This window comes from Petaurus breviceps, unplaced genomic scaffold (genome assembly GCF_028583685.1).
Source record: "Petaurus breviceps papuanus isolate PSGF00001 unplaced genomic scaffold, PetGlider_PUasm1.0 97634, whole genome shotgun sequence".
NCBI classification, from domain to species: Eukaryota; Metazoa; Chordata; class Mammalia; order Diprotodontia; family Petauridae; genus Petaurus; species Petaurus breviceps.
Window position 1 is genome coordinate 1 of NW_027187455.1, and position 11083 is coordinate 11083.

General features: G+C 41.5%; 1 long non-coding RNA gene across 1 annotated transcript; it reads right to left on the reverse strand.

Moving 5' to 3' along the window:
- Window positions 1–909: 909 nt before the first annotated feature.
- On the reverse strand, window positions 910–10058 carry LOC138155640 (uncharacterized). Its single transcript, XR_011166914.1, has 3 exons — window positions 9927–10058; window positions 3281–3368; window positions 910–1246 (listed from the first exon to the last, which is right to left on the reverse strand). It is a non-coding gene; the product is annotated as an uncharacterized lncRNA (long non-coding RNA).
- Window positions 10059–11083: the final 1025 nt, after the last annotated feature.

Consider the following 11083-nt stretch of genomic DNA (forward strand, 5'->3'; position numbering starts at 1 on the left):
TAATCACCTTCCTAGAAATCACACACCAATTGAGTTATTCTGGAACTACTCCCTAGTGATATCCTGTCATCGCTCTATCTCTACAATAGTCTAGGTAAGGTTTTTCAATATCACCTCAAACCAAAAATAAAGACAAAGCCACAGCTTTGCCAGGATGGCCACCTTTACCTGACTTCCCCATTTGGGTGAGCAAAAGCATTATCACCTTCATATCTGTCCCCTGAAAATGGTTTCCAAATTGTTTCTTCCCTGAAACCTCAAAACGTTCACTGCCCAACTCTTTCCCTTCAGCCTCCTACCACTGCCACACAAGGAACTTTTCACCTCTAATCCTGATTAAAAACAACAGCAACATCTCAGATTTACAAAACATTTCAAGTTTTACTGAAAACCCCACAGCAAAGTGATAAGGTAGGTAGGGCAAATTCTACTATCTGAATGTCCCCGATAAGTAAAGTAACTAAAGCCTAGAGTCATTAGAAGGTTTCCCCAGAGTCACATACCTGTTATGTGTTAAACCCAAAATTCAAATCTAGGTTTTCTTTATTGCAAGTCAAGTGCTGTTCTCACTACCATGCTGCTGTTCATCTGACAACCAGGAACCCGACTTCTCAACTTGTCATTAACACATACAAAGTTCCTAGAAATATTTTTAGATACTAGACAGTTCATAAATGTTGAAATGAAACTTAATTCTTTCTGCACATGGCTATGGACAGGCCACGTGAGGAATGTTGATGCTGTCTTACCAAGTCCTTTTCCAAGGACTTCTCTAGGAAGCACAGAATGCCCTTGATCTTCTGGTTCTCTCTTGCTTTTTCTCAAAGCAAGCTCTTTCGATTTGTCTATCTATTGTCTTGAGGGCATTTTCCACTGCAATATTAGATACAGACAGTCAGTGAACAAGCACTTATTAAGTGGTTACTATGTACCAGGCATTGTCCTAAGCACTAGGGAGACAAAGAAAGAAAAAAGAAAAAGAAAAAAAAAACAACAAAACTTGTTACTATTTTCACAGGAGGGACAATATGAAAACAATTAGGTACATATACTAAAATTAAAAGTAGAAGGAAGAATATCAAGAAAATCTAAGTAATTATGGCAATAAGAATGATGAGGATTTCCACGAAGTGTCTCTCCCTCACCTGGAATTGATCTTTTTCCTTAGTTTCTTTCAAATCCAACAACCAGGACTCTTCACCTTGTTCCAGCTAGGAGATCACATCAAACTTAGAGGCTGGAAGTCCTGCTCATACAGAAGGAAAAAGAATAAAGAGATTTGTACTAGAAATGGAAGGTGAACCAGGCTACAGGAAACAGGTGGAAAGGGAGCAAAAATGCCAAGAGCTGAGGCTTCCAAAGAAAACACTCCAGACAAAGTAGGAGTCCCTTGAAAGTTGAAAATTCAAGCACATAAGGACAAGATCATACAGTAGTGGGAAGGACATTTGTCCTTGTTTTTTTTCTTTTTGGAGGATAGTTGGGGTTGAAGTGATTTGCCCAAGGTCACAGGACTAGTTTTTGTGTTAAGTGTCTAAGACAGGGTTTGAACTCAGGTCTTCCTGACTGTAGGCCTGTGCTCTATTCACTGCAGCACCTAGCTGCCCTTAAGAGCATGGTCTTAAGGTCAGAAAACCTTCTTGGGCCAGTCATTACCCTCCAGCCTGAGTTTCCCAACTCATAAAATGCACATAACACTTGACTTCCCAAAGGTTTGTCATGAGAAAAGCAGTGTGTAAAAAGTAGTATACCAAAGAAACCAGAACTATTATTATTTCTTGCCTCCTTCTTGGAAGGATAAAATCCTCTATCCCCAAAGGAAGTAAAGTGGATAATTTTAAGTACATGCTATGAAAAAGGTTTTGTACTAACAAAAAACCAATGTACCCAAAATAAAAAGGAAAACAGGAAAGTGGGAGAATATTTTTACAATAACTTTTTCTGAGAAAGGTCTCATTTCCCAAATCTGTAAGAAACTGAGCCAAATTGAATAAAAAAAAAAAGTGGGGAATGCCCCACTAATAAATGTTCAAAAGATATTAACAGGCAGTTTTCCAAAAAATGCCCTAAACTGCTATTGATTAGTAAATTGAAACTCTGAGGTATAGGTGCAGCTAGGTGGCCCAGTGAATAGAGCACTGGCACTGGAGTCAGGAGGACCTAAGTTCAAATCTGACCTCAGACACTTAACACTAACTAGCTGACTGACCTTGGGCAAGTCACTGAATCCCCAATTGCCCTGCCGTCCCCCATCCAAACAGCAAAAAAATAACAATAATCTTGATGTATCACCTCACATCTATCAGATTTCACTTGTGACAGAAAAGGAAAATGACAAATGGTGGAGGGTATGTAGAAAAATAGAGACACTAAGTATTGTTGGTAGAGCTATTAACTGGACAGACAATTGACAGAACAAATGAGAACTATGCTCAAAGGGCTATAGAACTGCACATGTCCTTTGTCCCCGCAATTCCAATTCTAGTTCTGTATCCCAAAGAGACCAAAGAAAAAGCAAAAAGATCTATATGTGCAAAAATATTTATAAGAGCTCTTTGTATGGTGTCAAAGGATTAGAAATTGAGGAGATGCTCATCAGCTGGGGAATGACTGAACCAGAAGTGGCTTTTGATTGTGACAGAGTACTATGGTGCTATAAGAAATGATGAGAAGGATGGTATCAGAAAAGCCTAGGAAGACTTATATGCAAGACTAATAATGCAAACTAAAGTGAGCAGTAGAAGGGAAACATTGTACACAGTAACTTTGATATTCTAACGAGGTCAACTGAAAAAAACTTAGCCAGTGCAATGTCCCAAGACAATTCCAAAGGACTCATGAAAAAAATACTATGTACATCAAGAAAAAGAACTAATGAACTCTGAGTGTAGTCTGAATCATATTTTTTCACTAAGTGCTTCTTGCCTTTTTTGGCAACATGGCTAAAATGGACATTGCCAAGTAAGGAGAAAAAACACAGGATTTAGAGCTAGGAATGACCTTAGAGCGCCATACAATTCAACTTCTTCCTTATTCAAATGACAAAATGAATTCTAAGAAGCTGGAAATCCTGTTCATGGGGAAGGAAATAGGATATATTGATTTCTGCTGTAAACCTAGGAGGTCCTAGAAGGAGGGGAAAGGACAAAAGAGAATCCCTGCCTATGTTTACAATGGGAACAGATGGCAGAGCTGATGTTACAACTCAGGTCTTCTGACTCCACATGCAACAAGGACTCTTCTGGGTAACAATTTCAGGTACTCAAAAAGGGCAACTCACCTTGGCCATCAATGGGAGCAGAGATGCCATCACCTGGTCTTATAGTGCATCCCTAGTGAGAAGTACAGGCACTGGGGAACAGGTGGAGCTGAAGAAAGAAAAAATATAGGTGAAAACAAGTTTTGGTCTCAAATTCATTTCTCACAGGACTCTCCCCAAATATCTCATAGGTTCCAAAAAACTCAGGGGATTCTATAGTCTCACATTCAGTGACTTAACGCCTCTGCCCAACAGAAGACTCAGGGGCCTCTATAGTCGCACGTTTAGTGACTAACTCTTCTTCTCATCAAGTCACCATATAGACAAAGGCTTAGATAAGAAGATGTTATTCCCAAACACAAAAAAGAAAGGAAGGAAAAAGGGGGTGAGGAAAGGAAGCAAGGAAAAGAGCAGAAAGGAATGAGAGAAGGAAAGAAAAGAAGAATAGAAGGAATGAAAGAAGGAAGGATGGATTTATTAAGCATATTTATTAAGATTTTGTGCCAAACACTCTACAGATATCTCATTTAATTCTCACAACAACCCCAAGATGTAGTTTCTATAGTTATGCCCATGTTACTATAGGGGAAACTGGGGCAGGCAGCAGTTAAGTGACTTTCCTATATAGCTAGTAAATGTCTGAGGCCATGTTTGAATTCAGATCTTTCTCACTCTAGACCCAGAGCTCTATCAACTGCATCACCTTGCTGCTTTAGAAGGCACAGTGGCAGCTAGGTGGCGCAGTGCATAAAGCAGCAGACCTGGAGTCAGGAGGACCTGAGTTCCAAATCTGCCCTCAGACACTTAACACAAAAACTAGCCTTGTGTCCTTGGGCAAGTCACTTAACCTCAATTGCCCTCCAAAAAGCAAAAAAAAAAAAAAAGATGCAGCTTGCTAGGAGAGCCAGGCAAATCTGACCACTTGAAAAACATATGAGGTCCCCTTCAGTAATTCACCAATAAACAATGAGCACTGAAAATAAGTAATCACCATGAAGATAACTACAAGCTGATACACCTACATCTGTGGTAGAGGATAAAGTAGAAAATTCTTGGAAGAACTTGACAAAAGCCTTCAAACAAAGTCAACATATACGTTTACACTCAGTGACCACACTACTAGGGTGGGCAAAGGGGGAAGAATAGTGAAAATGTGGTTTCAGATTAATAAGTCAAAAACTTGCAGGCTACTCAGAAGCCTCATGTATACAAATTATGGATACATTTTTCAAAAAAGAAAAACCAGAAGGCACTGACTGTGGAGAATGAAACATAAAAAAATGAATCTAACTGTAATGTAACAGAAATGACTGGTTATTAACTTGAAAGTCATCCCTAAATCAGTTAAGTGCAGTCAGATCAACTAGCAGTTGGAACAAAGAAAAATCAACATTAACTTAAAATTGAGATAAAAGATGAGACAATCACTCTGCAAGCAATTACAACAGCTTTAATATAACCTATTCAAAAAAGTTGCTGGTTTTGAAGATTAGTAAATAAAGGTAATGACTTTGATTATCATAATTTCTGGCAAAAGTTAATACAAAGGCAATGCCATAATCAAGACTACCAAAGATCCCAGAAACTGCCTCATCCAGGGAACTCTTGATTTCCTCACCAAAAACAGCAGCCAAGGACAATGTTAGCTTAAATTATTAACTCATTTACAAAATCATGGGTTAGGATGGTACAAACAGGATAGAAAGCTGGACCTGATGAAAAGAATAGAGTTTGAAATCTCCCACAAGTATTTTATCAGATAGGGGAACCAGGGAAGTTCCCTTAACCAACTACTGTCTTCCTCAGTTTCTTCATCTGTAAAACTGGGATAACAGAATACCTGAAGATAAAATAAGATACTAAATGTAAAGTACTTTTTAGACCCCAAAGTGAAGTAGGTCAACTGTTATTATTTATTAAGATTGTAAATATCACACTACAAAATAGCAAAAAGTCCTAAAGGAGAAAACAAATGTGCCCAAAGATCATCCCAAGGGAATTTACAGATGAAGACTGAAGGAGGACAACAGACAAATAGAACAGATATTCCAACATTCCTGAACCAATAATGTCTCAGTATCAAAAACATTATCAACAGCCACAGGTGGACTCTAGCATCTGTAAAATGGGGATAATGGCAGACCCTATAAATTTCAACAGGTAATCACAATGTCACAACATTTAAGTGAAAACCAGGTTGATTACAAGAGAAATGAAGAGGTATGTGGAAGAGTATGTGGAACCAAAGAGTTCACAGTCCTTATATAAGTTTGCATATTTATGACAGTACAACAAAAGGAGAAATTGGCAAGAGGTGTGGTATGGGAGGGGAAAAGTACAGAATCTTCCCCTGAAGGGGAGGGGCAAGGTAATGGAAAAAGTCATATTCTAGGGGTGGCTAGGTGGAGCACTGAATAGAGCACTGGCCCTGGAGTCTGGAGGACCTGGGTTCAAATCTGTCCTCAGACACTTGACATGCTGACTACCTGTGTGACCTTGGACAAGTCACTTAACCCCAACTGCCCTCCAAAAAGCAAACAAAAAAGAGGAAAAAAAAGTCATATTCTTTTCCTTTGGGAACAGCTAGACTGAAGATAGGAGGGAGGGGTCTCTTTTATCTGCAAAGGATCCCAGCTGCACAAGAATATTTATCAGCCTATCACAGACTAGCTGGCACCTGTCTTGCTTCCCAAGGACAGGAAGGGATTCCAGCTTGTGGGGTAAACAATAAATTATGTCAGCTGGGCTGGGGCTAGCAGGTCATCTTTGACCCATTCAGGGCCTCCTACATGTTCTGGGTCCAGTGTTTCTGAAAAATATGGTAATTCAAAAAGACAAGTTCAGGGCACACATTAACAACCTTGTGTAATGTTCTTTTGCAAACCACTATATAAATGCTAGCTAGCTACTATATATTTGGCATGTAAATATTAATTTTCATGTTGTTTCGCTCATTCAAATTTAAGCTCCTAAAGGGCAGGGATTGTTTTTGCTTTGCCTTGTATCCTCAGAACTTAAGACAAGGTTTGGCACTGACTGAAGGTGATCTGATTACAGATCCATTTCATACCTTCCACCTTGTTGAGTTCTACCTCTTACAGCATTAGATAAAAAATACTGAAATACTTAACATGTTGCTTTCAGCCCCATTTCTATTGTTGAAGGTTTTTAGTGTTTTAGCTGACATTTGGTATGGGCCTATGCCTATGGCACCCATGCCAAATGTATTTTCTAACTGAGAAAATGCTTCCATTTTATCTAATACATATGGGCATAAAGTAATATTTTCCAAGTACTGTATTACTGATAATGATATGCTAATACTATTGGTAAATGGACACTTGGAATAGCATGCCAGTGATAGCTGAAAGCTTAAGGGAAAAAGCAAGACTGGACAGTTGGACAAATGTCTCAACTTCCAAAACAGGAAACAGTCTACAAACTATAGTTCAGCAACTTTGATTTTAATTCCTCAGAACAATTTGGAATGGGTTATTACAGATACAGCTAAATGTTAAAGAGGTATCTTTAAAGAGACATCTAGAAAAAGGAGCAGCAATTAAAAAAAAAAATAGAATGGTTTCATAAAGAAAGATTTCCTGGGGCAGCTAGGTGGTGCAGTAAATAGAGCCCCAGCCCTAGAGTCAGGAGGACCTGGGTTGAAATTCTGTCTCAGACACTTAATACACACAAAAATAAGAACCTAGGCCTGTGATCCTGGGCAAGTCACTTAAACCCAATTGCCCTCCAAAAAAAAAGATTTCCTTTCAGTCAGGTTTAGCAACATAGTACATCAGGAGAATTCTACACCTATTAACGTGTTCAGAGTTCAGCAAGAAATCTAACATTCTTATTCTTTGAAACATTTTTAGCTTTAAACTATTCAAGTATCTCTTTTCATAAAGTATGTCTGTAAGATAAAATTTAAGGTACCCCTCACAGAAGAGGTGGAAAGATATAGCCTATACAGCATTACAATTAGGTTGAGAACTAGTGAAACAGCCATATTTTGAATTCTTATTAATGGCTCCATTATCAATTTGGCAAGAGGCCTCCAATAGTGGCCAAAAGAATAGGTTCATGAGCCTATAGTCTTTAACATTTTTATTAATAACCTGAAATAAGGCAAATGTGGCATGTTCATAATATATGTAGGCAAGGGATATATAATACACAATGGACGTCACCATTCAAAAAGAACTCTGCAGGCTAGAGCAGGGGTGGGAAACCTGTGGCCTTGAAGCCACAAGTGGCCCTCTAGGTTCTCAAGTGCAGCCCTATGACTGAACCCAAACTTCAAAGTTCCCCACCTCTGGGCTAGAGAATTGGGTTGACTTTAAAAAGATGAAATTCAGTGAAGAAAATTTAAACTCTTACACTAAGGATCAAAAAATCAATTTCTCAAATGAAAATACAAAATGGAAACTGTTAAATTGACTAATAATATAGGCCACATATAAGATGCTTAAGGGCCAGGACTGTTCCATTTTCACTGTTGTATTATCTGAAGTTTAGCTTAATAAAATGTTTCTTGAATTGAATATGATCAACACTGCACTGGGCTCTGCACAGAGTGAAGCCCATGGAGAGCACAGAAGACACTAAGCAGCTAAGAGCCAGTAAGGCAGCAATGGATGGCCTAAGTGGCTGGTGGAAGGATTTTCTAACATTCATTTCCCCAGGGCACCTGGTAGGACATAAAGGGTTAATGATGAAGGCTGGCATTTATGTCTGCTTTAAATTTGCAAAGCCCTCTGCATAAATGATCTCATTTGAGCCTCACAACCCTGTGAGGGAGGCATTAAAGGGATCATTATCCCTTTTTACAGGGGAAGAAACTTTTCAACTTGCTAGGGTCACATTGCTAGCAAATGTCAGAGGCAGGATTTGAACCCACCTTTGCCTGCCTCCAAGTCCACTGCAGCCAGCCGCGGGGCCCCCACCAGTAACAGCCCCAGGGTTTTCCTCCTCTCACACACACTCACCCCCCATCTGGATGCCTCATTTACCTTGGGCCCCAGACTGACCCACCTAGTCACACCCTCTCCTTTTTACAGAGGAGGAAACTTTAGTCTAGAGGGAAGGAGGGGCTTCTCCAGGGTTACACTGGGACCAAATGGCAGGGTCGAAACCCAGGTATCAGCGCCTCCCAGGCTGGGGCTCTTCTCACTACCCACCTCACACCGACCCCGACCCGGACTCACCCTTGGCTCGGCTCCGGTCGCGCGGCGTAACCGGCCTGGGGAAGGGGAAGATCCGTTTGTAACCAGTTACAGGGGTAAGAACTGGACGGAAAGGAACTGAACCAAGGCCGGAAGCAGTTCCTGAGTCTGACCCTTCTAGGATGCCTGGAGGACTCCAGCATCTCTATGGTCCTCCGAACCCTCTTCTGGAAAGCCTAGGAGCTGGCCAGAGCCCACAGCAGGGACGCCAGGGAGGAAGTCCTCCCTAGATCTCTCCCTCACTGGCCGCTCCCGGGGTCCTCACGTCACTGCCTACCTCCTGGCGCCCTGACCCGGACATTTAGTCTGAGGGGGAGCATTACCACGAGGGTCCATAAAGCTGTAAGAGGATGGAGGACACGCGCATTTTCTCCCTCTCACTCCTTCCAAAGGTTAACAACTGCCCATCAAAAGATCAGCCAATCCTTGCCCTCACTGAAAGTCAGCCTCACAGACTCAGCACATGAACGCTCCTCAGAGCCCATCTAGTCCTCCCTGTGCTTGGACCTGAATGCCCTCTGCAATATTCCCTAGGAATGGCCTTTCTGGCTTTGAAGACCCCCTGCTACCTCCAGAGTCAGCTCATTCCTCTTTGGGAAAAGGTTCTAATTTCTGGGACGTTTCCCTTAACACCGAACTCTGCCAGTTTCCACCCACTGCTGCTGGAAGGCAAGAGGACAGGACCACATAGGGAAAGCAGGGGCCTAACCCCACCCAAAAGCCAGAATAGGGGGAAGAACCCTGGTCCTGGAACAAGGTGTTAAGCTATTAAAGTTGAAGGGATAAGAAAGCAAAATGAAAGCTACCAATAAAACCAGCATAATTCCGGAAAAAAACTACAAGTGAAAAGACTCAAAGGAAAAAATGGATTTTCCACAAGAATTACATGAATATTTAGAGGAAATTAAAATAAAGTATAACATAATAGTTAATAGGTAAAAGCCTGGAATAAGAATAAACAGAAAATAAATATCACTGAAGTAACAGGTTCCATGAAAATTAAAACAGACTAAACAGTATTCAGTGACTTCATACAAGAAATATTAAAATAAAGCAAAAACATAGAAAAAGTAGAAGAAAATGTAAAAAAACATGATATTGGGGAGAAAAGTGTGTATAGGATACTTTAAAGAAACCGTATTTTGAGGACCGGGAAGAATCGAAGATGTTTGTAGACAGAGAAGAACCACTGTGAGGAAGCAGCAGGAAGAGGAAAGAGGGTGAAGGGGTGTGAGAAGCGATTAGACTTTGAGGAGGCTGGAGGGCCTGGATTCCAGGGACAAGAGCAGGAACAAACGTGCGTCCAAAGAAGTCGTCCCAGGCTGGGTTCGAATTCTATTTCTGCTACATACAGCCCTCAGGGCTCCTTGTATGACCTCACCCTTTCCCAAAGCTCGCCCCTAGTAGCACCGGCACCCTCCCCAAACCGCTGGTTCTTAGCTTACCTCTGGGGTAGAGAGGACAGCAGGAGGCCAGGGATGGCCCAAACAGGGGCACAGCTCTCACAGCCCTCAGGCCCGATGCCCATGCGGACTGACTCCGATCTGTAGATTGAGCGGAACCGGAAAACCTGAAGCCACACCTCCAGGCCCGCCCGCGGCCACTTTGTGGCAGACCTGGAAGCCTCTAGGCATCTGGAGGACTTAGTCTCGATGATCTGCACCACCTGACCCACCCCAGAGGTAGCACCTTCCACAGCATTGGGATCACTGGGGACAGACCACCTTAGAGTGGGCAGTGTGGTGACAAGAAAACAGCTGTTGGGGAATAGCCTGAGAAAGGCTCAGGAGCCCAGGATCCTTGAATTACAGACTCTATCCATCCGTGCCGAGGGTGCTCCTGCAAGGCTTTGTCCAGCAGTCAGATCCTCACCTCATAACTGAATTGTCAACTATATTCTGGACATCCTCCGTCTAGAACCCTTTTTTAAAAAATTAATTTATTTTGTTTTTATTTTTATTTTTTAAGCAATCGGGGTTAAGTAACTTGCTCAAGGTTACACGGACAGTTATTTCTGGGTGTGGTGCTGAGTATCTGAGCCCGGATTTGATCCAGGTCATCCCGACATTGGAGCCGGTGCTCTTACTCGCTGAGCCACCTGGCCGCCCCTAATTTATTTTATTATATTTTACAACATTCATTTCCACAATCCCTTTAATTCCAAATTTTCTCTCCCTCGATCTCTTCCCGCCCCCCTACTCCCATGGTGGAGTGCAATGAAATATAGGTTCTACAAATACCTTCAAATTAAACATTAGCGGAGTTGTAAAGAAGGATTATAACCAATTGTGAGAAAAGCTTGCAGTTTGGGTCCCCAGATTCTATAGGAACAATGGGTGTTTACAAGCAGGAAGGCATAAATCTATAAAGATTGTAAGACTGGCTCCAAACAGTTGGGGAACAGTCACTGAATTTTCATTAACAGGCATGCTTAATGGGCAGGTTTGGAGAGTTGTAACCCTGAAGAGCTTGGAGCCAATCCCAGCACAAAAGGGAGGAAGGACCAGAAAGTTAAATGATTTGCATTTCTCTAATCAATAGTGAATTAGAGCACTATTGATTAGAGAAATGGAAATCAAAACAACTCTGAGGTACCACATCT